The following is a 24219-nucleotide window of genomic DNA, read 5'->3' on the forward strand; positions in this document are numbered from 1 at the left end:
GGAACCACACTTTAGATACCCCCTGCTCAAACCCTTGGTAGCTTGGTGCGAGCACACAGGTTTATCCCAAAGGCAATGTGTAAAGTATTTGTACTCAAAATACACGGTAACAGGGTGAAAACATCACAAATGGACACCAAACCAGTTAAGAAAAACAAGGGGGCTCATTTATGAGCCCTTGCGTCGCTTTTGTGCCGCTGGTGCGTCACTTTTTGTGACGCACCAGCAGAGTAAAAAATGTGCCTTGTTGCACCATATTTACAAAGTGACGTATCTAGGTAGATGCGTCACTTTGTAAACCCCTGCGCCACATTATACCTGCCAGAGGTATAATGTATGCAAGGGGGGCGTTTTGATGCAAGAAAGAGTCATAGAAGTGACGCAGTGAAATCTATAAGATTTCACTGCGCCATTTCTTGGACGCTAATGCATCAAAATCTTACGCCTGCCTCATGGCAGGCGTAAGACTGACGCAGGCACTAACAACATGGGACTTACCCATGTGAAAGTACACATTGCTGGAGTTGCGTCACTTTTGTGACACACTCCAACAATGCGTCACTTTTGCGCCTACAGATACGTCAGAAATACTGATGTATCTGTAACTCCTTGCGACATGACGCGTCATACTTTAAATATGACGCATCGTTAGTGTCGCAGGGAGAGCGCAGTGAAAAGTGACGCATCGCTGTTTTCACGCAGCGATGCGTCACTTTTCATAAATGAGACCCTTGGTTTCTTTTTTTAAACCAAACAACACCAAAACAACAAAAATCCAACATACAGATCATAAAATACTACTTATGAATAGTTATTTCAAAAATAGAACTTTTAGCAAGCAAGTAGCTCCACCTGGGGCTATTATGATGTTACGATGTCATGAAAGGCAATAATCCAAAGTACGGCTCAGGGAATGGAGTTACACGGACACCCAAATAACAGTACCTTTGGAACAAAGTCATTGGACGATGCATGGCGTTGTGGAGGTGAGGCGTCAGTACAGAGGTCGAGGCCGGCTCCCTGGCTGCCATGGGGGAGGCAAGGAGTCATGTCCGGAAGGAGGTGATGGGTCAAGTCAATGATAGGGGAAGTCGGTTGCGTCGGCAGTGAGGCATCAATTCCGGTGAGGCAATGCGAAGTCGGGGACTCATAAAGTCACCCTCATTGGTTACTGGCTCAGCGATAACAGGATGCAGGTGCTGGCAGTGTGGGCATTGGTGCGATCACTGGCAATGGGAAAGCTGATAACTGCAGGAGTCAGCAGGCATCAAAAGGAGTCGCAGCTGTGGTGCAGGCAGGGCTGTGCGCTCTGCACTACAAGAGTAGTGCCAATGGCCTCGGTGCTGGTCGCGGCATCGCTGCTAATGTCAGAGATTGCTTTTCTTGCTTCTTTCAAGTTTCTTCCAGCTCCCAACAGGAATAGGCACCTCCCAGCAATGAAGTTCAGGGGAGCTGGGAGTCAAGTTTTTGTGTCCCTTAGACTTCATAACAGGAGGCCAGTACACAAAAGCCCTTGGAGATTCTTCATCAAACAGGTTTCTCAGCAAAGTTCCAGCCTTTGTCCTTTCCTTGGCAGAAGCAGCAACTGCAGGCCAACTCCACACAGCAATTATATAAGCGCTTCAGAGGAATGGGGTTATAGAAGATTGCACCTATTTTACATCCTGTATTTATACAGATTTTTTGGTGCCACAGACCGGAGATTCAAAGTCCCCTAAATCTCCCAGGGCAGAGAACTGTCCTTACATACAAGCACAATTCTAAATTGGTCCAGCACACTTAAACAGAAAATAACCAAGTTTTATAAACACATATTAATTCATCAAAGGCAGAATCAGTGGTCTTGTGGAAGTTCATTCTTTATTAAATCTTTATTTAAAAGTCTGTAACATAGCCAATGCGTTTTGTCCTTCACAGGCTTCTTCAGGGCTACAAATAACATATATATACAAAAATTATTATCCAAAATAGTGATACAATATTTACATTTAAAACAATTTTCAATTCAATACATTTTTACAATCCTTTTCTCAATATATACATTTTGTACAATATTTACAATCATCATGTAGTCTAAGACATGCAATTTTATGAATTCCTTCACTGATTCTGCATTATTTGCCTTTACAAATTTATAACCTTTTGTAAGTAGAAGAACTTCAAAATACACTTGGGCCTATTTTGTATATTATCATTTTTTTCTTCTTCTTTTTGGATTTTCTTCATCCCACATGCAGTTTAGATCTTAATGGGTTACTAGAGAGAATAATAATATTAAAGTTAGCTTAACGAAATGAGTCTGTAACATAGAGTGGTCATAGGCCAGTTTCAGTGTGTCCTCTTATCAAGGACAGTCATAGAACACAGGTCTATAACAGAATGGAAAAAGCTCCTCGCATACTTTCACAAAAGGTTGTAAAGTAACACTCACATTCCTTTCTCTTGGCCATCCTTGGGTAATATACTTTTTCACCTCTTTTAACACTTCGTCACTTTCCATGCCCACCCTCCAACTTTCTTGCACCACCGAACATACATTCATCAATTCAACACTGGCTATAATACAATCTTCTTTTTCATCAAAATCACAGTCATCATTACATAATCATTTTTACAATCAAGATGTGGATTTGCTTCAAATCAGACAGAGAACGAAAACAATGCCAATCTTCTGTATTTTAAATGAGGTTTGATGGTCTTCTGCAATTGCTTCAATGCTTAAATGAGTTCTTGGCTAGAGAGAGTGAGTTTCAAGGGGATGGAGTGCATCAGCTGCTTTTCTCTTATGCGAGAACTTAAAGACCTGTCAGTTCTTCCACCATAGGTAAATGTGTGAAGATGTTAATTACTGAGGCTGATGTGGATTTCCGCATTTTCTGAGCACATGAAATTTGAAGGCATGTGACAAGTAAAGTGTTTCTCTGCTGGAAGTTTGGAAGAAATCTTGAAAGCTGTTGATTGGTCTAATGCAGGAGTGTTTTGAAGATGTATCTTAAACCTTTGGAACATGCTTCATCAGAGGCTCTCTGAAGCTTTGAATGTGCATATTCCTAGCCTCCAGTCTTGACATGAAATGTACATTCTCCAAGTGACCTTGTTAGGAGAATATGGATTTAATTAAAGATACAGAGTTTAGCCTTATCTCTCCCAACCAACCCATATTGGTTGATTGGAAAGGATTTTTTAATGTTTATGAAATGCATATCCTTTAATGTTGGATAAATATTTATTAAAAACATAAGCTTTGTATTTCTTTTTTCACTTATGTACTATTAAGGTATTTAATTAATTGTCATTTTATTATTTCGGTTTGACAGAAGTGCAGTGAGTCAAGGCTATTTTCATGAAATGGAATTCATATTCTGATGGATAGTTAATGTTGAAACTCAGTTTATGCTCCAGTTGGTTCCTCAGAGCCAATGTCAAAAGGAAGATGGCTGCCATGCTTGGGTCTATATGGACTGCACTCTTCTAATTCTAGAATGTTGTGTTTGGCAAACGGTTTGCTTTGAAACAATGCATGGCTACATGAATAAAAGACTAATTCACAATGCAATCTCCGGTGTGTTTAGTTTATTAGGTATTCTATTAGGATAGATCACCTCTTTTTCTATCTAAATCTAACAGGAGCATGTCCCTAGCCTGTATAGAATAACTAGATCCCAGCTGCCCAGCAAACGTTTAGCTCCTGACAATTCATTCGATCTGAGACAATGCACATTGTCGTCTACCTATTCAAACAATGTACAAAATAGAGTCTAAAACTATCCAGAGGTAGGCACTGTTTATTCCACTTTGGAAGCCAGGCCCAGAAGAGTGAACCGACCAAATTGCTGCTTGTTTTAAATGTAAAGGTGTGTCTGCAACCAGTGAGATGTGAATCTGTCTGTATTGTAATCACTTTGCAGACATTTGGATAAACGAGTCACAGGTGAGACCAGTCACAATAAGTCAAAGTCCTATTGCTGAGCTAAGGAAAGAATTAACTCCTGGTAAGCCATTGTTACTACACCGTAGTCAGCAAAGACTGGCAAATGGGTGGGTTTCAATTTAGGAGGGGCTCCTCCTTTGAATAAAAGAGAGATTACAGATGACATGTGTTTAAGTGAATGAGTCCCAGTAAATAAGCACGCACTTTGAGATATCACCAAAAGTATATATGTACAAGGAGATCCATGGAGTAGGCTCCTAGTGTCCCAAATAGACCTCAATATTCACTCCCCCCCTATGAAACACATATACAAAAAAATATATATGTCAAATTCTTATATACCACACATAACAACAGTCAAGGTCCCTAGTGGTTGACATCAGCCGTTGCAGGGGAACATTGGCTGGCACTCCCCACAAAGATCCAAGTAGTAAGGACTATGGGCCATATTATCAAGCAAGGGCGATACATTATCGCTGCTTTTATCAGCAGGAAACTGCCGCTAAAGCAGCGATAATGGGCTTGATAATATGCCCCTGTGAATTCCCATAGAAGCCCAGGTTAACACCAGAACCGGGGCTTCTATGGGAATTCACAAGGGCATATTATCAAGCCCATCATCGCGGCTTTAGCGGCAGTTTCCTGCCGATAAAAGCGGCGATAATGTATCGCCCTTGCTTGATAATAGGGCCCTAGGTCCCTGAACGAGCACTAAGCTAATGGTGCAAAGCTGGATCACCACTACCACTGCCATTCACCTCAGAGATGTGAACAGAGGTCCATAGCCATCCCCAACAAAAAATGGAGGTAAACATTGGGCACCTAGATGGACAGAAATGATCCGGTCAGGGCGGCACAGCTTTACCAAGCCATGCAGGAGATCTTTGTCCAAACATATGTGTCATTCGCACAATACTATGACTCAACTCCATGGGCTGCTACTGATCCATACATGTACTTGAACTCAGGGCATGTTCTAAAGTAATATTTGACATGTGATGCTCTCATAGTGATTGCTCATCAGCCTTGGCATATGTACATCGCTGGTTCAAACCTCCAGTAACAACTATACTGTAAAAAGACCGCGCAGATTGAATTACACCAGTACCTTGTTCTCACAAAAATATCCACTTCTGCTCATGCCTAGCGTAGACACGTTCATTTGTTTGTTTATGTGCAACTTGCCAAAACATTTAGCAGAATCAGAATTGCAAGTAAACACTATGGTTTTGCTGCTCAGTGAATTTACACATTATGCAATACACTTTGTGAAAGCAAAACTGCCTAAAAGCGAAACAGCTGGTCAGAAAATGTGCTTATTGTGCTGTTTTTAGTTGCAAATGTATATAAAACAGTGTTGCTGAGCCCCTGGTCTATAGCTGAATGCAAAACAGTCTTTCGGTTGATTCGTCTATTCAAAAATGTGGTATTCTGTAAAAGCAAGTAAATTTGTACAAATAAAATGTTCATTTTGCCGAAGATGGCTCCCGAGATGTAACACATCAGTCAAATGTTCATATAAACACACAGTAAACATTTCTAAATTACAGGCATTTGTTTGAAGTGTCCATGTTCGCATATGGCGGCAGCTTCTATTTCAGTAAGCTCAAAGCAACTTGAAATACAGTCATCTGATCAGCAGGCTCAGGCTACCGAGTTCAGCCCCTGCATTTGCCAGCAGCAGTGCGTCCAAGAAACAGAGGGTTCAGTCCGACTTTGTCATGCGTCATGACTGGTTCACAAAACATGGTGCCAAGTGGTGAAATTGACACTGCGCATAAGTAACTTTTGATAGTTTGCAAATGAACAAGATGTTCAGTCCATTTATCTGAAAACAACCTTTGTATGGACTCCCAGAAGTCAATTTAAACAGGAACAAGCATTGGAAATGCAATAGTTCTCGCATTAGAAAAGTTGGAGCTATTGGTCTTGTAAATATAATTATTTTTTAAGTTATGTTTATGTTTTTAAAATATTAAAATTATTAATATTGTTCTTTGAAATGCCAATAGTTATAAAATTAGCAAATGTGACACCTATAGCATTAGTAAAGCTACATGTTTAGTTTTTCCCTGACTTACATGTATTGATATTACAAATCCCAATAGCTTTGGTCTTTGCTTTGAGTGTTGCTGTGGTGGTGCTGATTTGTGTTGTTGTGTTGTTGTGGTGTAAAGTGGTGCTGTGGTGTTGCTGGTGTTGCGCTGAGTGTTAATGTGTTGCTGCCTAGTGATAATGTGGGGGCTCAGAGCGGTGCTGTGTTGGTGCTGAGTGATGCTGTGTTGGCGCTAAGGGTGATTTTTGGGTGGTGCTGGGTGATGCTGTGTTGTTGCTGACTCATGCTGGTGTGGCGCTGAGTGATGTTGGGGTGTCGCTGAGTGATGCTGCTGTTGGACTGAGTGATGCTGGTGTTGTGCCTATTGCTGCTGTGCTGTTGCTGAGTGGTGCTGTGGTGGTGCTGAGTGATGCTGTGGTGGTGCTGAGAGGTGCTCTGGTGGTGCTGGGTGGTGCTGTGGTGGTGCTGAGTGGTGCTGTAATGATAATGTGGTGGTGCTGAGTGATAATGTGGTGGTGCTGTGTGGTGCTGTGGTGGTGCTGAGTGATAATGTGGTGGTGCTGAGTGATAATGTGGTGGTGTTGAGTGATAATGTGGTGGTACTGAGTGATGCTGGGGTAGCGCCGAGTGATTATGTGGTGATGGCAGAAAGGCACAAAAAAGGAGTCTAACAGAGGGCAGAAGGGCACAAAAAACTCGAACTTTGTGTGGCATTCAGCAGCAAGTTGTTTTCCTACCTATGGATTTATATATATATCCGAGTAAATGAACTTACAAAGAGTAACACTCATCAGCTTAGTGATGTGCTATGTCACTGAAAGGATGGTGAATGGAAACAATAAATTGCCAAACAAAGAGCTATGGAAACGTAAATGCTGAAAGAAATATTATTCCTATGCCAACTGGAAAAATTTAGTTGCTAAGAAACAGGGCCTAACATGCAACAAAACAAAAACACAATTCAGGCAAGAAATATATAAAGACTGTTGAATAATTCTTACCCAGCGCGTGGACAGGCAGAGGATTAGACCCCGGGACTGATGGCACGAGGGTGGTCATTAGGGCAGCCAAAAGTAGTCTGCTAATGGCTGACAGCGGAGACTGCTGCAGGGGGAATGTGCGTCCGATAAACGAGGATGATGGGCAGCGAGCCACGGGTGGCATTGTTAAATATGTGCACCTGTGTTCTGAATGTAAAAGCGGGCTCAGTGTTAAAGATTAAGTGCAGCATGCGGTCTGGGGGTAACCAGGCTGTGGGTGACTCTTGATGGGTTTAGGGGCAGTGTGGTTATTGTACACACGTTCGATCTGAGAGTGGACTGAAGGGGTTAGAGTCAAAGTGAACCCAGATCTTGAGAGAGGATGAATTGTGGATGGAAACTGTAATAGCTGCCAGGTTTACTCGTTCGTCAGAAAGAACAAGAATGGAAACGCTCTAACTTACGAGCAAAATCTAATAAGGGCGTGTAATGGAAATCGATGCGGTAACTCAGATGGATACAGAGGGGGGACAAGGGGGAGCATCAGGAAAAATCACAGGGAATAGGTGGGCTGGACGGAGAATAAGTCGGATGGGGTGGGGGGCGGGGGAGAAGGGGAGTGAGCTGCCTTTGATGAGCGAGTGGGAGGGAACACCATATGGGGCACTCTGTTACATCAATGACTGCAAGCAAGCTCTTGGCATTGCTGTGGGGAGGAGGAAAGGGGGAAGGAGAAACGCGAGACACGGCAGCGGGCTCAGTGTTAAAGATTAAGTGCAGCATGCGGTCTGGGGGTAACCAGGCTGTGGGTGACTCTTGATGGGTTTAGGGGTAGTGTGGTTATTGTACACAAGTTCGATCTGAGAGTGGACTGAAGGGGTTAGAGTCGAAGTGAACCCAGATCTTGAGAGAGGATGAATTGTGGATGAAAACTGTAATAGCTGCCAGGTTTACTCGTTCATCAGAAAGAACAAGAATGGAAACGCTCTAACTTACGAGCAAAATCTAATAAGGGCGTGTAATGGAAATCGATGCGTTAACTCAGATGGATACGGAGGGGGGGGATAAGGGGGAGCATCAGGAGAAATCACAGGGAATAGGGAAAGTGGATCTGGCCAAAAGTGCCCCCATTACAAGTGAGAGCCCACAGAGATAAAGTAGAGGGTCAGTCAGGCTGTACACAAAAGTGACAATCTTCAGAGTCTGTGGTGGCTTGGGCCTAGCACCTAGCCCGGAGCAAGGGTGCCCTTAGGGTAGTGACTAAGATGACGAGCAAGTGACGCACTTAAAGGATGGTTACACTGCAGTTGTTGAAGAATCTTCTAACTGGCCCTGTCTCTTCCTATCACAAAGGCAATGCAGCTATCTTAGGCTCGGGCGCTGTATGGCTGTCCAGCTTTGCACCGACCAACTCTAATTGAAATTATAAAAAGAAAGGCATAGTTTGGTTAAAAAAAAGCCCAAATAGGCACATCCTACTGAAAGAAGTCCAACCATAAAAATTAAAAAAAGACTTACAAGGACAGGGTGAAGGGTGGTCCGAGGGGGAAAGCACACAGAGAAACGATCGGAGGAGAAAGCAGTAACATTATACTAGAGATGCCATTTTCTTTCAGATGTGAGTCCAGCTACAGCATTCGGTGACTAAACGTGCATAAAACGGCACCGGCTGTATTTTTTTTCAGTTATTGCCATTGTGTCAGGACTGGCTGAGGAGGTTTGATTGGGGAGATCTCCGTCTGTGAGCAGGAGGTGATGTGGTTTTGTAAGTAAGAAAAAAAAGAGACACAGCTTGCGGCCATGAATAATTAAGGGGGAGGAGCTGGGGTGAATGCGAGATCGGTGTTCGAGCCTCAGTGTTGGCTCAAAAATATAGTCATGTCATTTAAAAAAACAGCGATCGCAACTGTAGTCTTACAAATATAATTACAAGCAAGTTTAAAAGTGCACGACAGACAGTTATCTGCGGGCATTTTGCAATGCAACGAAATCACGAAAGAAAAAAAAAAGGAGACAAGGCCTGGCGGCCGTGAAAGTGAATAATTAGGGGAGGAGAAATGCCTGAGCCCGCACGCTGGGGGAAGCTTCAGATGCCTTTGATGTGGACGCGCTTTCCGCTTGACTGCTCCACAGGCACTGCATGAAATCGCCCAATGGTTAAGCTCTGGTTAATCCCCAATATCTCTCGCAAGCTCAATCCGCAAGCGCATTGACAGGCGAGACCTAAAAATGAACTGTGAGGAACATATTCTATTGAGAAATATAACCTATTTTCACCAAACAGAAACAGCATTAAAGATTGTTAAATTTAATTATTAGTTTAGTTAGCATTCTGATTCGAGAACTTTTACAGTCAGTGAGTGGTGAATCTTTATTAAAAACTGAAAGCATCCATGGGGCTACCAAACTGGAGAGGACCTACTTAGAAGGTCAAATATCTGCATACCAGCAGTTCGATCAGACATCACCCTCCGTCATGAAGATGTTCACGCCGCCCATCAGATGTCCAAATGCGTAGAGTCCTGCAGTACCAGTCATGGTCAGTTTCTTTAGATGTGCACCTTCGCCATCCATTTGGAGGGTGAATAGGTAACATAGCGCTGTTCTGTGCTGCTGTAGTTCACTGTCAAGGCACACCCAGAGTGTACTTGTGACCCCTGTGCACAGTTACAGAAGAAGCACTGGCAAAACACTATTCGTGCATTCCTAATGGGTGGCGCATAGTAAAATTATGTGGCCGAGCAAATCCCATAAATCACTTAAATGTTCCAGTTTCTCTAAAATGCTCAGGCCAATACTCACGCCATACGATGCTCGTGTCTTCACACATATATAGTAGCGATTGGTGAATCGCTTGAACTTATCTCAACTGCTTTGAATTATTTTGGGAAACATGCTGTTCCATCACTTTGTACATGTCTGTTCAATTGCAGACAGTGTCGAACCATAAGCAAATCAGTTGGCCCCATCCAAAAGGTATGTCTGGATTTGAACAGCCAGGTCAATTTCCTTCTGATTGGAAAGACAGCTCTCGTCAGACCAGTGTCAGCCTTACTGGACCTTATCAGTGAGTTCAATATTGGGCTGCCCGAACGTCACTTTTTTGATGTTCCAGTGACCCAATGTTCTGCTGGCATATTTATAAGGCCACGCAAAGTCACCTTACGTGGCTTTTCATGGCCTTATAAATATGTGCCCCTTTCATGCAGAAAACTGTGCGAAAGGGGCGTTCCATGGGTGTTGCTGGTGGGGTTCCCATCAACATTTATGTTTTTTTTACACTGCCCTAGATTTACGAGATATCTCTATTTCTCCTCGTTTTTCCGCTTTCTAGAAAGCCTCTGGTGATTCTTTTCTGCAGTACACATAGAAAGAGGAGAAAGCCTCTTGGGATTGTTTTTGTGCAAGAAGGTTTCCTTTCCTGCACAAAAATAATAATTTCTGCAATGCAGGCACCTTTGCACCAAGGTGCAAAGGTGCCTGCGTTGGGGCACAGCAGCCCATTGTGTGCCTGTGCAGGTGAAAAGGGCAGGAAAGCGCTGTATCTAATAGATAGGGCACATTCCTGCCCTTTTTTTTTGTCATAGGGCAGCGCAGCAGCAAGGCCTGTTGCACTGCCCTATGGTAAAAAAACATAAATGAGGCACTGAGTGTTATAGTACAGCGGGCTCGGGACACATGCCTACTGAAGCTCCTTCTACTTTCCAAGACTCACTCAGAAAAAGGGAACAAAAACAGCCTAATTCCAGTGGCTATTATCACAAAGCTCAGTCAATGACGACAACAGTCACTCTCCGAAAGAGTTGGAACTTTCCTGTCTACTCAAACTTACAACACTGTTCTGGTGTGCCAGCCCATGTTAAAGAGAGACCCCCAGAGGGAACTTGCTTGAGTGTTAGGATCACTAGGGGCAGGTAATCAAAACACTACAGAGACTGCACATGGATAACAACATAGGAGAGTGGAGCACACTGTCTAGAGACATATAGGGGACTTTCCATCCCACCAGCACCTCGAAATGTGTTTTCGCCCTATGTGAGGTATGTGATTATTGCTCCTAGAAGAGTTTTCACACTCCTATTGATGTTGCATCAAGGATAATTTGGCACCTAAATATGAATTTACATCTAAATTTATTACTCCTCGTAAATGTTAGTTGTCCACTTAAACATGGTCAAATGTACTGGCAATCAGATGTGAGATAATACCAGTGCATTACTACCTCTCTGTGTAATGCATGATACCCCTTTCCTGCACTCACATACTAAATCTGCTTCTCAATCTCTATGGTCTACAATTTTTTGCGTAATCATATTATGGATGTCACACCTAAAGCAAAAAACATTTCGTGTCAGATGAGACTCTTAGATGCAGGTAACTAAACCGCAAATATCCTATTCCCCCTAGACCTATCTACAAAATCCTGAAATACCCCAAACACTGATCCCTGATGGCAAACCCTGGATCCTAAACCAGTGACGAATGACATAGTGTCAAACTATGACCCATTAACAATGGCCTACTCTTTTTTTTCTGAAGGCAAACACTTCTGGACCAATCCATTGCGTTTTTTCTTCTTAGTGACCACAACCCGGCAACACTGCCATCCTCAATCAACCAAACCTCTGGTCCCCTCCAGTTACAACAAAACAGCAGCACCCAAGCTCACTGTCCATACAGGGACTCACCCAACCCTAGCTATGACTAACGAGCGGAGTGATTGCGCACATCGTAATTCATTTTAGGTATTACTACTGACCAGACCACAAATTGCCTACTCATGCACGTTGACATTCATTAATCGTATTAACATACTGAAACAGTCACCCTAGATGATACAAAGATGATAAAAAAAGGACCCCAAGGGCTCGATTAGAGTCCTACTTAAATAGTGCTTTATTTTTCTCATCTGATAAATAACGATACCCGGGGGTCGTTATTTATTGACCAATTACGAGTTTACCCATAAAAATGGGGCATAACATGCATGCTTTGGGTTGAGGTCTCTAATGTAACTTCCAAAAGCTTTCCCTCATCCATGCCTTTGACCTCAAAAGCTTAACACTCACTGAAACCCGGTTCTGCTCTTCCTCCCTTTTACCATCTGCCCACTAGGATATAATATATTCTTCTTATATAGCACAGAAAACATTGGGGGTGGTGTTTGTCTCCACAAAGAGTCTCTTAAATGCATGCCGATAAATGCAGTTAATGCCACCATGATTCAAAGCTTCCATGTGGAAATACCGATGAGTATTGTATGTCACCCACCTGACAGCAAAAATAATTTTACCAATGCTTTTCTTGATTTTACAACTGAATCTCACCTTCGATTGTGTTCCAATATTCCTGGGAGATTTCAAACTCCACTGAAAAAAGGTTATAAAGACGACCAATCATCCATCTTTAAATTCTTTCTTTTGAAAAAATAATCTACTACATTATGGCACTTTCCATACCCACAATAGTTGGTCTGACCTGGAAGCCACATACCAATCGTTAAGCTTCTCGGATAGGGAAGGTCAGATGACTTCTTCATTCTTTTCAAAATTCTGTGCTTAATCCGACATTCCCTTGATAAACTTCAGATTTAAATGGTACATTATAGAGACCTCAAACAAGCAGTGGCAAAGCCAGCAGGTCTTTTTTTGCCTGTTACCATACCTTCGAAAATTTCCTGTTATTTCTCCTGCTCAGAATTACCTTTAGTGGGGTCCCGATATTTCAGGGGGCATGTGAATAACTGGAAATACAAGTTTGTTTAGTGTGTGTGTGCATGCACGCACATACATGCGTGTGTATGTGTGTGTGGAGAACACCGTGTCCTAAACCCCAATCTAACAGCAGACCCATTCACAGCTAAGTGACCCATGATACTGGCAAAAGGCACAAATGGATGGGTGAAGAAAATGCTAACTTTCTAAAAGTGACATTTTCAGAATTCTGTCTTATAAACCAACTTTAATATTAAATAGGATTATAAAGTACAATTCATTTAAAAAAGTTTCCATTTATTAAATGTAAATAGGTAACCTAGTGTTAGCCAATGGGAGAGACAGGCCGTAACACAGTGACAAATTACTTTAGTAGTTTTTCACTGGCAGGAAATTCATGGGTAAGTTCTGATATCCTACTTTTTAAATACAGCGCACCTTGCCCTAGTATCTATTAGGGCCTACATTAAGGGTGGCTTATAAGTATTAAAACGCAAGGTTTATGCAAAATGTAAATGTTTCCAAGTTGAAATGTCAGTACTTTGAAAGTGCACTACAGACTGCAGTGGCAGGCCTGAGGCGTGTTTGAAAGTGCTACTTTAGTGGATGACACAATGGATGCCACAGGACAACTAGCATAATTTAATCTACAGGCCCGGGGTACATGGAGTACCATTTACCAGGGATGTATAAGTAAATTAAAAGTGCCAATTAGGTGTAGGCCAATTTTACCACATTTTAAGGAGAGGGCACAGGCACCTTAGTACTGGTTAGAAGTAGTAAAGTGCACAGAGTCCTAAAGCCAAACAACATAAATTAAGCAAGTTAGAAGGGGTGAAGGCAAACATTTAGGAGAATACCATCCAAGAGTGTAAGGTCTAATACCTCTTACTCAAGTCATAATGGGACTACACCCTGAAGTCCAAGAGAAAAAGTGTGACCCTTCGTCTAACTGAGACTTCAACACATTATCCTCTAGTTGGGATCACTGCTTCAGTTTTGACGCTTGGCCTACATCATCTACGCATGACATTGATCATGCTGCACAGGGAAATAGCATTTTGCAAAATTGTTCAGCATCATTGAAATCAATGAAGTAAATACATCTTTAAATTAAAAAAAATGAGATGGATGTTTCCATCCTAGTTGCAGTTGTAATATTTGTACTGTATAGTACCTATACACAGCACTTACATCACTTTCTTTGAAGTAGATCCTGACCTATTGAACCAACCTTGTCACTGAGTCAAGAAGATTTGGGAGTCTCCTCACATGAGTAGTGAGTGTTTTGGTCAGGGGTGTATCTTCAGGAGGGGTGTTTGGGGTGTGACACCCCCCAAATAAATCAATCTTGGATTATCAGTTGCATCTTGAGGCCCGAGTTGTACCTGCATTGTCTGTGTTTTTTTGTCTTCGGGTTTCACTAAGTTGTTTTAACTTCTTTACTTTTTGGATCAGGAACATATGTGTATATAATGACCGGTTCACTAAAAAAGTAATAAACCTGCACCCAAATAGGCATTCTTTGAAGGGATCCAAATGTACCACTTTTTGGAAATTAAAAAACACTAGCAGTAGTAGGATTGGAAAGCTGTGCCAGTCTCAGATTTCAAGGCATAATACTGGCAATCAAACACCCAATCGTGAAGGGCTGAATGATTGAAAATAGTATAACTACTGGCAATAGCTTGGGTTAAGATTTCAAGTTGTGGCCCACTGGGCTGTTCTAGACTAAGGTCTTGGTTTAGGGTTTGGTGAACGGAGTAAAGGCAGATACATGGTGGTGGAGGATTTCATATCAGCCATCCCACTTTTAATCCACCTGCAAATTCTAGAGATGTCCACCATCATGGTGGTTTATGTCAATGTAGGAAAAGTTTGACAGATGACTCCATCAAACATGATGGCTGGCCATCAAATTTTCCTAACGTTTTTTATTTTGTAAAATAAAAGAAACTGTTGACTCCTTCACACTGGGAGCTATCTTTCATGGTGTGGGTGTAATTTTTATGTTTCTGCTGTATACTGTCCCTCAGCGTCAGGATATATCTGGCAGTAATGGACAGTTAACAAAAAAAAGCCATCCGACCGTTCACTCTAAATGGGGTGGCAAGTCCGATGGCTTACCTCCGGTGGCCCCTACTCCGTTAGGCTATGAGAGGACGTTTTACACTGACATACAGGTAGATTTATCAAGCCGAAATGAGGTCGCAAAGGGACAGATTCTAAGAATCTGGCCCTTTGCGAGCACAATTTTTGCATTTGGGTTTTATCATCCCAAATGCAAAAATCGCAATTCTAGAAATCGCTAAATTGCGATTAATTGCATTTAAGGAATCTCAATTTGAGATTCCTTAAATGCAATTCATGAACCATTTAAAAATTGCGAATTCGCAATCTGGGGGCACTATTTACCGCAAAGTCTAACTACGTGGTAAATAGCAAAAACTTAGAAAATTGCACTTTAGTGCATTTTTCTAAGTTGTATGTTACACATACACATGTCCTTTGGACATGTGTGTGCGCAACACCAGTGTACATTACCATTACAGGGGTCCTACAGGGTGTCCTTTGGATACCCTGGCACCCTTGAAATTGCTAATCGCAAATAAGGAATGACTCCCCATTCCTATGGGCCTTTAGGCCCATTAGAATGAATGGGAAAGCCATTCCTTATTTGCGATTAGCAATTAGCGAATCGCAAATAAGGAAGCAGTAGAAATTTCATAAAATATTGCGATTTCTACATGCATCCCGTTTTGCGAGTCTTTAATAGCGAATCCTTAAAATTTGCTATTAGGGATTTGCAAAACATGACCATGATGAATCTGGGGGTAAGTCTGAATCAGGCATGCAGACCTTGAGTTTGGAGGACAAGGTACTCTGTTGGCGTAGCGATGGAGTAACCTGTCTGCCAAACTCTAGATCAGCACCAGAGAGTCACCCAATGGAAATCAGTAGTGACCTAGCTCCTCGTGAGAACAGTCCTTCTAAACCTTGGACATTTAACCTATTCACTCTGCGGCCAACTGCTTTTTTAGTTGGGAAATTTGAGATTCACACCCCCCAAATTTCAGTTCCTAACCTAAGCCCCTGGTTCTAGTTAGCCAGGAACACCTGCCGTGACACGAGTGATATTTTTCTCTTGTCCCTGAAACTGCAAGAGTTAAAGGAAAAATCTGACACAGTTACAGACCAAATGAGAAACAAATATTTCTAATAAGAAAACGAGTCTAAAAATGATCCATCAGAACTTAATAAAACCAATAATGTCAGTTATGTGAGTTAAGAAAGGCCCACTTCAGGGCATGTTTTGAAACTGTTGTCTAAATTGAAAAGGAAATGAAATATTGTCGCCAATGGTGCCACTGTGGGTATATTAAAACAAGAGAGCTTTGGGGGCACTATGATAAAACAGAATGTACAGCTATTTCAGTGACATTTTAAAGAACTTGGGCCCTCCGAAATAGCAAGCACCTTTTCAAATACGGAAGAGATGAATTGCACATCTGTGATCACCTAGGGCATCAATATTGTCACATTACATCTATTATTTTACCAACATTTTTTGCATTTTACCATGGGGATATATTTATTCTTATTTTTCAAATATAGTAAGCAATGTAAACATGGAAGAACCCGGCGAAAATGAGCACTAAGGCGCAAAATTCAAAATATAAAGATATGTGGCCTGAAGCTGCACAGCCTGGTTAAAAGCAGCAATGTCACAATTGTTAATAGTTAATAAGAATGGTTTTTCACATCAGTGATGATGAATTCGCTAGAGGTTAAATTACAAATAAAAACGCTTTCAAAATATTATTGGAAGAGACGAATTCTCAACACAATGAAAACGACACAGTAAAAACCATGTCGCATGCAATTGTTCACTTATATTTGCATCTTTTGCATTCTCTAATTAAATGTCACATATTCTTGCACGTCGCTTCTATCTTAGTTTATGGATGTGCTCTCAATTTCTCATTTATAAATCGTGTTTTGCCATAGTTATGTTCACATTCACAGAACGTGTTACTGCAAATTAATTCCCGAAACTATGATTCAATTCACTGTATGGCATTACCTATGTGTTTATTTCACTAACTGAATTTTTACCATTATGTGGAAAGTAATTTTGATTAAAAAAAATATATATGTGCGGAAACTTACGGCCAGATTCATGAAACGAAAATCGGCTCGCAAAGGGCCAGATTCTGAGAATCTGGCCCTTTGCGAGCGCATTTTTTGCATTTGGGATTCATCATCCCAAATGCAAAAATCGCTATTATAGAATTCGCAAATTTGCGAGCAATTGCATTTAAGGAATCACTATTTGAGATTCCTTAAATGCAATTCATGACACATTTAAAAAATGTGAATTCCCAATTTTGGGCCGCTATTTACCGCGAAGTCAAACCTTGTGGTAAATAGCGGACATGTGTGTGCGTAACACCAGCGTCCAATGTCATTTCAGGGGTGCAACAGGGTGTTTTTTGGACACCCCACCCTTGAAATCGCAAACTCAAAATGCGAATCGCTAATAGCGATTCGCACATTGATATGTTATCCCATTCATTCCTATAGGGATCACTGGGGAGGTATTCCTTATTTGCGATTAGCCATTAGCTAATCGCAAATAAGGAAGCTGTAGGAAACGCAAAAAAAATTGCGATTTGTACATGAATCCCTTTTTGCGAGTCTGTAATAGCAATTCCTTAATAATCGCTATTACAGACTCGCAAAACGGGACTTTGATGAATCTAGGGGTTAGACATTTATTCCTTGGAATTATCAAACTTTAGAAAAGCACACAGAGTTTCCACTTCTATTATATAATGCTCTTTGATATACTTGAGTCGATGATTTTTCTGCATTATCCATTCGATATAGAGCACTTTCTTGTTCTGACACACGTGAAAATCCATAACAGATCACCACGCTGCCTTAAAGACGAATAGCCTTGGTGGCAAAACTCTGAACTTACGGAAATGTTAGTGAAATGTGTGGTTTTTTGAGAATATAAGCGTTTTTTTTTTAAAGGCCAAGGGACCTGGCATCCGCCCATGGGGCAGTCACACAGGAACAGCATGTGTAACAAACAGTGCCCGCAAAGGTACACAGTTCTTGCAGCCGCCTTTGCTCATACCAGGCCAATGCAAGAAGATTATTGAACCCTCCGTTTTTAAATTAAGTGAAGGAAAACCATTGAAAATGACTAACATTCTACTTGAAATTATTTTAATATATTTTAGGTTTAGTCTGGATAGTGGGGCCAGAGCACTTTACATTAGTAAGAAAAATGTCTGAGACTGTATGCTTATTAAGCATAGCAATCGAAATTAAACAGGAAGGTAGTGAGACATTTAGGCAGTTACATTTATCTGGCAGGTCACCATCGTCTACTACAGATGATAGATACAGGCAGAAAAAGATCTGAGCCAGCAGGTAGCTTTTATTCGTTTTTTCAAGGTGATCTTCAAGAATGCAAAAAAGGTGGCCTTGCAAATTTCAGTAGTGATGACCTGGAGACTTTGTGGCATTGCGCGAAAATGCACTTTTCATGATGGAGTTTTTCTATTGTTTGTGAAGTTTGAAGTGTAGAAGTGTAGAAGTACCCTTAGGTCTCAGCTTCCCGCTAAAATCAGTTTGTTGGTCAGGTATATTGGGGCATTCAGATGTAATGCCTTGTATGTGATACAAGCTGTCTTGCAATATTCATGCTCCTAGAAGCTGCCAGTTTAATGATGTCAGAACGGGAGGGATGCAGTAGTAATAATATCTTGATCCAGACAGGGATGAGGAAGAAATCAGAGGGGGGTACTGCTTCTAATGATGCAAGTCTGGTCTTGCGGAAGTGCTTTAGTGAAGCATTCAAATATTCATTTCTGGATACGACTGTGGATTAAATTGACAATTTCAGATTGGATCTGTGGAGGAAATGTTTAATGTTCCCTCGGATTGTGAGATGACTATTGGCATATTGGGGACGCCTTGCTGGATTCTGCTCTTACCTGTTGGAGACTGCTGCCATCAGCCTACTGCTTGCGGAACCCGCTCCGCGGGTCCCGCTACGCCTGGAGTGTTGCCTGCTGACCAAGGAAAGGGGACGTTGAGGAAAGTGCATCTGCCGGGGCTGCGAGCGAGTGCGAGCGCTCAACTGGGACTACATATCCCAGGAGCGCCCGCCTGCCTGCCTGACCACTCACACCTGGGCCGCTCTCCCCGACCCCTCCCCCCTTCACCGAGTCCTTATTAACTGCCTGCCTGGAATTGGCGAGTGGGACGCCTTGCTGGATTCTGCTCTTACCTGTTGGAGACTGCTGCCATCAGCCTACTGCTTGCGGAACCCGCTCCGCGGGTCCCGCTACGCCTGGAGTGTTGCCTGCTGACCAAGGAAAGGGGACGTTGAGGAAAGTGCATCTGCCGGGGCTGCGAGCGAGTGCGAGCGCTCAACTGGGACTACATATCCCAGGAGCGCCCGCCTGCCTGCCTGACCACTCACACCTGGGCCGCTCTCCCCGACCCCTCCCCCCCTTCACCTATTTGTGCATCTATCCTACATTACGCTCCTAGCATCCCCGCTGCGCGGCAGCGCGCGGGAGCGCCGGGAGAAGCCCGGGACAAGGGCGGGACCGTCTGTGGCCGTCCGGGGCCGCTGGAGGCCGGGCTGGGCCACCCCATTAACATCTACGGTCCAGGTACTGATCATCCCACTGTTTTTGTAACTGATTCGTGAATTGCTAGCTTTTTGGTGGGTAGAAGGAGGGTTTCTAGCACTATGGCTTGCTCAACAAGTATTTCCACCCTGCTGCCTCCTATGGGGGAAGCAGAGCCTGCTGTCATGGGCCCTCTTGACTCCTACTTCAAGCGTTTGCCGCAGGATATTGATAAAGAGATCGCTCTGGCGGAAAGACGAGCCGGGCGTAGGCTCTCGATCGAGCTTCTGAAAAACCCACCTGAGAAAAATCAAGGTCTGAACTTTCCTGCGCTGGTTACACCTCTATCATCCATTGTTTTACCAGCCACCCAGGACCTATTACTCAACGTGCCTCTGCATACTGAGTTAGCTGTTAACTCTTCATCGGACATTGTAGCAACCAATTTATCTGCTGCGCATTTTGATGTATCTAGCCAAATAGTAAAAGGGAAAGGAGTTTTAGAAAATCACTGTGTACAAATGGAAGCGACTAAATCTAAGCCCGGTGTTAAAAGGAAAAGGGGAGTTACTGTAAAAAAATCACAACCTTTAAAACCTGCAAGAAAGTACAGGAAGCTGGGTACTAAACCGTCTTTAAGCCATGTCCCTCCAAAGAATGGCGTATTAATGACAATAGGGGAGGCCGAAGCAGCCCCAGTAGAAGTGGACCCTATAATCATGGTGCCTTCGATAACGTTGGCGGTGCCAGTCCCAGATCCAACTATCATAGCACCCTCGGGGTCATTATCTCCCAATCACGATCTTCTGATAGAAGTGGAAAAAATAATGCGTTCCCTCCTAAATCCAGTAGAACTAAGACTTAAAAAGCTAGCTGAGCAACTCGACCATCTAGAACAAGCTAGCCTAGCTAACTTTTTTTCTATTAAATCTTTAATTAAGTCTGGCAAAAAAATGGGTGAGACTGGGAAACATCAACAGACAGTCGATAAAGATCAAGGAGCCGTGTTGGTTGACCTACAATCCCCGCCTGTAAGTGGTATTCCTGTACAGGATAATAAAGGGGGGAATAGTAAGAATGTACCTGATCTAATGTCCACCAAAACCATTAGTAATTGCGGGAAACCTAAGCCCAATAACATCACCAACAAGGGTAGCAACGACAGTGTAAAAAATCCACCTACCACAATTAGCAAAAATGCCACACTTTTGCCGACCGGATCGGGAAAAACTATGGCCCAACGGTCGGGAAATGATAAAATCCACTCCAGCAATGGCATCGGGACCAATGCTCATTGTATTGGGAAAGGGACTAATACTTGTGTGACAGTGGAAAACACCCTCACGCAGAGCCGTGTTCCCTTAGAACAAGCACAAATACAGACCCAAATAACCAAATTGCCGACTAGGATCCCGCCAGTACAGCTCACCCCTGACTCCTACCCATATGTGGCCATACTTACTAACGTCCCACCCCTAACGGAGGGACAAAGAGAAACTTATGACATGTTAAAAAACAAGGCCATGCATTGGCTTTCTGTCAATAGACCACTGCCAGGGGGAGTGGATGGCCTGATAATTGGGGCCAGAAGGGTCAATTGGATAGGGAATACCTTAAAAAAACAGGGGGGTGAGTGTATTATAATCAACTTTCAGGATCCAAGGGTTGTGGGGCTGATTACGGGACAGGGTTGGAACACTAATATTGGTGGGATTGGGGTTGTGGACCTCACTTTCTTTTATCCCAGACCGGTGATCTACACAGGGGGCTCCAGGGAGCAACCGAGACCCAGTCTTTGTACTTGGGTAGAGGCTGGCCCCCCTGCTGCTCCCATATTTAGATCAAATAATTGCTACATAGAGGCATTTAACCCCTATAATGGGCAGGGGCAGACGAGGTGGGGATGTTGACAGAGATCAGTTGAACAATTACGACTGGAAGAGGACATGGTTGGGGGAAGCAACCCTGATGTAACATTGATAGCATATGATGAAACGAACCAAAAATTCGAAGTGGCGAATGTGAGGGATGGGGGCTTTATTGTATGTTCGGAGGGGTGTGCGGGTGAACCGGGCCTCCCAACTACTATTTGCACCAAGGAGGGCACAGATGCAAATTGTATAAATATTGTCTCAAGTGAGGATTGTGACTGTGGGAAGCAGGATGATTTACCGCCCACGGCACCTAACGTAAAGGGGATCTGTATAGAAAATACCCTGGAGAGACTTATATCATGGAATGTTGCGGGGCTGGGGGCTAGATTGTTGTCACAGCATTGGATTGATTTTGTAAGTGGGTTTGAAATGTGCCTATTCCAAGAGACATGGGCTTGTGACCCAATTCATTTCCTGGGTTACCTAAATTTCTGTATACCGGCAACGAGAGGCCCCAGGGGTAGACCTATGGGAGGCCTTGCAGTCTGGATTAAGCAAAATTCAAGCGTAAAGGCAAAAATGATTGATCTAGGTTGTAAGGATATTCAATTATTGAGATTATCTGTAGCCAAGGGTACAATAATAGACATTTATAACATATATGCCAGGGGCAAGAGTCTAGGGAATTCTGCTACCTTAGAAGTTCTATCCGCTTCCCTGGAATCCCAGTCACTTGGAAACAGAGTAATTTTGGCTGGTGACTTGAATAGGACATTCGAGCCTCTAGAAAATACTGCATACCCAATAGGACTAGAGGAAGATGCCCTCTGGGGCATCCCAAACCTAAACCTCCTACCTGTGAAGCGGTGGACTAAAGATATTTTGTCGTTGAATGCGTTATCTTTGGAGTATGGTCTGAGGGCCCTTAATGGCAGGACAAAAAGCGACCAATGTGGTAATTGTACATTCGATAATGGACATAATAAAAGTAGGATCGACTATGTCATCTGTAGTCTTGAGTTATGGCGTGGCGTGGGTGACATGGAAATTGTGGGGAGAGTAGAAAGCGACCATAACCCCCTCTGTGTCTCCCACTCATGGTGGAGGGCCGCACGAGCCAACTCAATGTCAGGTAGTTGGAGCGTACCTGTTATGGCCAATGACTCAAGAAGGGTGAAATGGCCATATGTCCTGGCTAATTTGGCCACCTTGGAGTCTATTAATTTGGAGGTAGACAATGCTATTGCTGCCATGGAAAAAGTAGATCCTGTATTACCAGGCTCTGTCCAAATAACTGATATACATGACACATTCTTCTCTTTGATAAAACCGCACTTTACTAAGCCTCTGAAGGCTAATAGAAAAGTACCAATCACATTGCCAACCTGGTTCAACAAACAGTGTAGGGTAGCTAGACTGGGGTTGGGCAGAGCACTCAAAAGCAGGGACAAGGCCTCGATTAGAGCCACCAGGAAATATTATAATGACAGTATCCGAAAGGCTAAGAAGCGGTGGGATGAGGAGTACTGGGAGGAGCTACTTGAGGCCTCAGGGCAAAAGGATTCCAGAATGTTCTGGAAAATTGTGAAATGGGGAAGAGGGGGCGCCCCCAATAATCCCGACAACAATGTCGATGAGGCATTGTGGGTCGAGTATTTTAAACCCCAGTATGCAGAGTGTAGGGATATAGTGGCCATAGAATCAATCCCTATGGTTTTTTGTAAGGGTGATTTATTCCTAACTAAGGACGCGGAACTTGTAATTTCAACTCTGCAGGGGGGAAAAGCCCCCGGGCTAGATGGAATCCCTTCAGACATTTTCAAACACGACAAGGTCAAGTGGGCAAAATATGCGACCCTGTTGGGAAATGGCTTGGCCAAAGGGGCAAAAATCCCCAATATATGGAAGGGAGCTATAATAATACCGATTTTTAAGAAAGGCGACCGGTCACTCCCAGCAAACTATAGACCAATAAGTTTGCTGGCTACTATGCAAAAAGTAGTGGGGAAGATGCTGGTCGACAAACTTATGGCCTGGGTAGATGACAACAATGCCTTATCCCCCTACCAGGCAGGATTCAGACGTGCAACCAGTACGGTCGATCAAATTTTTCGCTTCACCATGCTACGGTGGGGGACTGTACTCCTGGGTAAAGGCAGCCTTTATGTAGCATTTGTAGATCTAAGGGCTGCCTTTGACCTGGTGCCCAGGTGCACGCTGTGGGAGGTTCTGTCCAAAATAGGGGTCCCACTTGATTTGCTCACGTTGATAATGCGTCTTCACGAAAGCAACTATGCCAAGGTTCAGTGGGGGAGGAATGGGGAATCCACTACTAACTTCCCAGTTGAGCGGGGGGTGCGGCAGGGATGTGCAATGGCACCCCTGCTGTTCTCCCTGTTCATTAATGGCATTGTAGATAGGATATTGGACGCAATGGTTGACGCACCTTCGTTAGCGGGCATCAGAGTTCCAATTCTGATGTTCGCGGACGACACCTTGATTGTGTCCAAGACCCCGTCGGGTCTCCAGCGAGCCCTGAATATTTTTGACGCATTTTGCAAAGAACGGGGTCTCGAGGTCAATGTAAATAAAACCAAGTTGATGGCCTTTGGGCAAAAGCGCCAATCCCAACCCAAGGTATTTCTGAACAATATCAAATTAGAGCTAGTAAATGTTTTTACATACCTCGGGGTGGAGATATCAAGCAAACCTGGTTGGTCAAGACACATAGAGAAGGCGGTGTTGAAACATCAGCAAATTTCAGGAGCCCTCAGAGTTGAGCAAGTAAAATCCAAAACCAGGCCCATAAAACCTGTTCTCATGGTTTATGACGCAAAAACCTTGGGCGCAACCCTCTATGGGGCCGAAGTCTGGGGCTTTGAGAGTCTTACCACCGTTCAAAAATCTGAGAACAAGTTTTTGAGAGGGATAACTAGTCTTCCCCAAAGTACCCCATTAATACCGCTTGGCCTTGATCTAGGCAGAAGATCGCTTAGTGACCGTGCCCG

The sequence above is a fragment of the Lissotriton vulgaris genome, chromosome 9 (genome assembly GCF_964263255.1).
Source record: "Lissotriton vulgaris chromosome 9, aLisVul1.2, whole genome shotgun sequence".
In the NCBI taxonomy this organism is placed as follows: Eukaryota; Metazoa; Chordata; class Amphibia; order Caudata; family Salamandridae; genus Lissotriton; species Lissotriton vulgaris.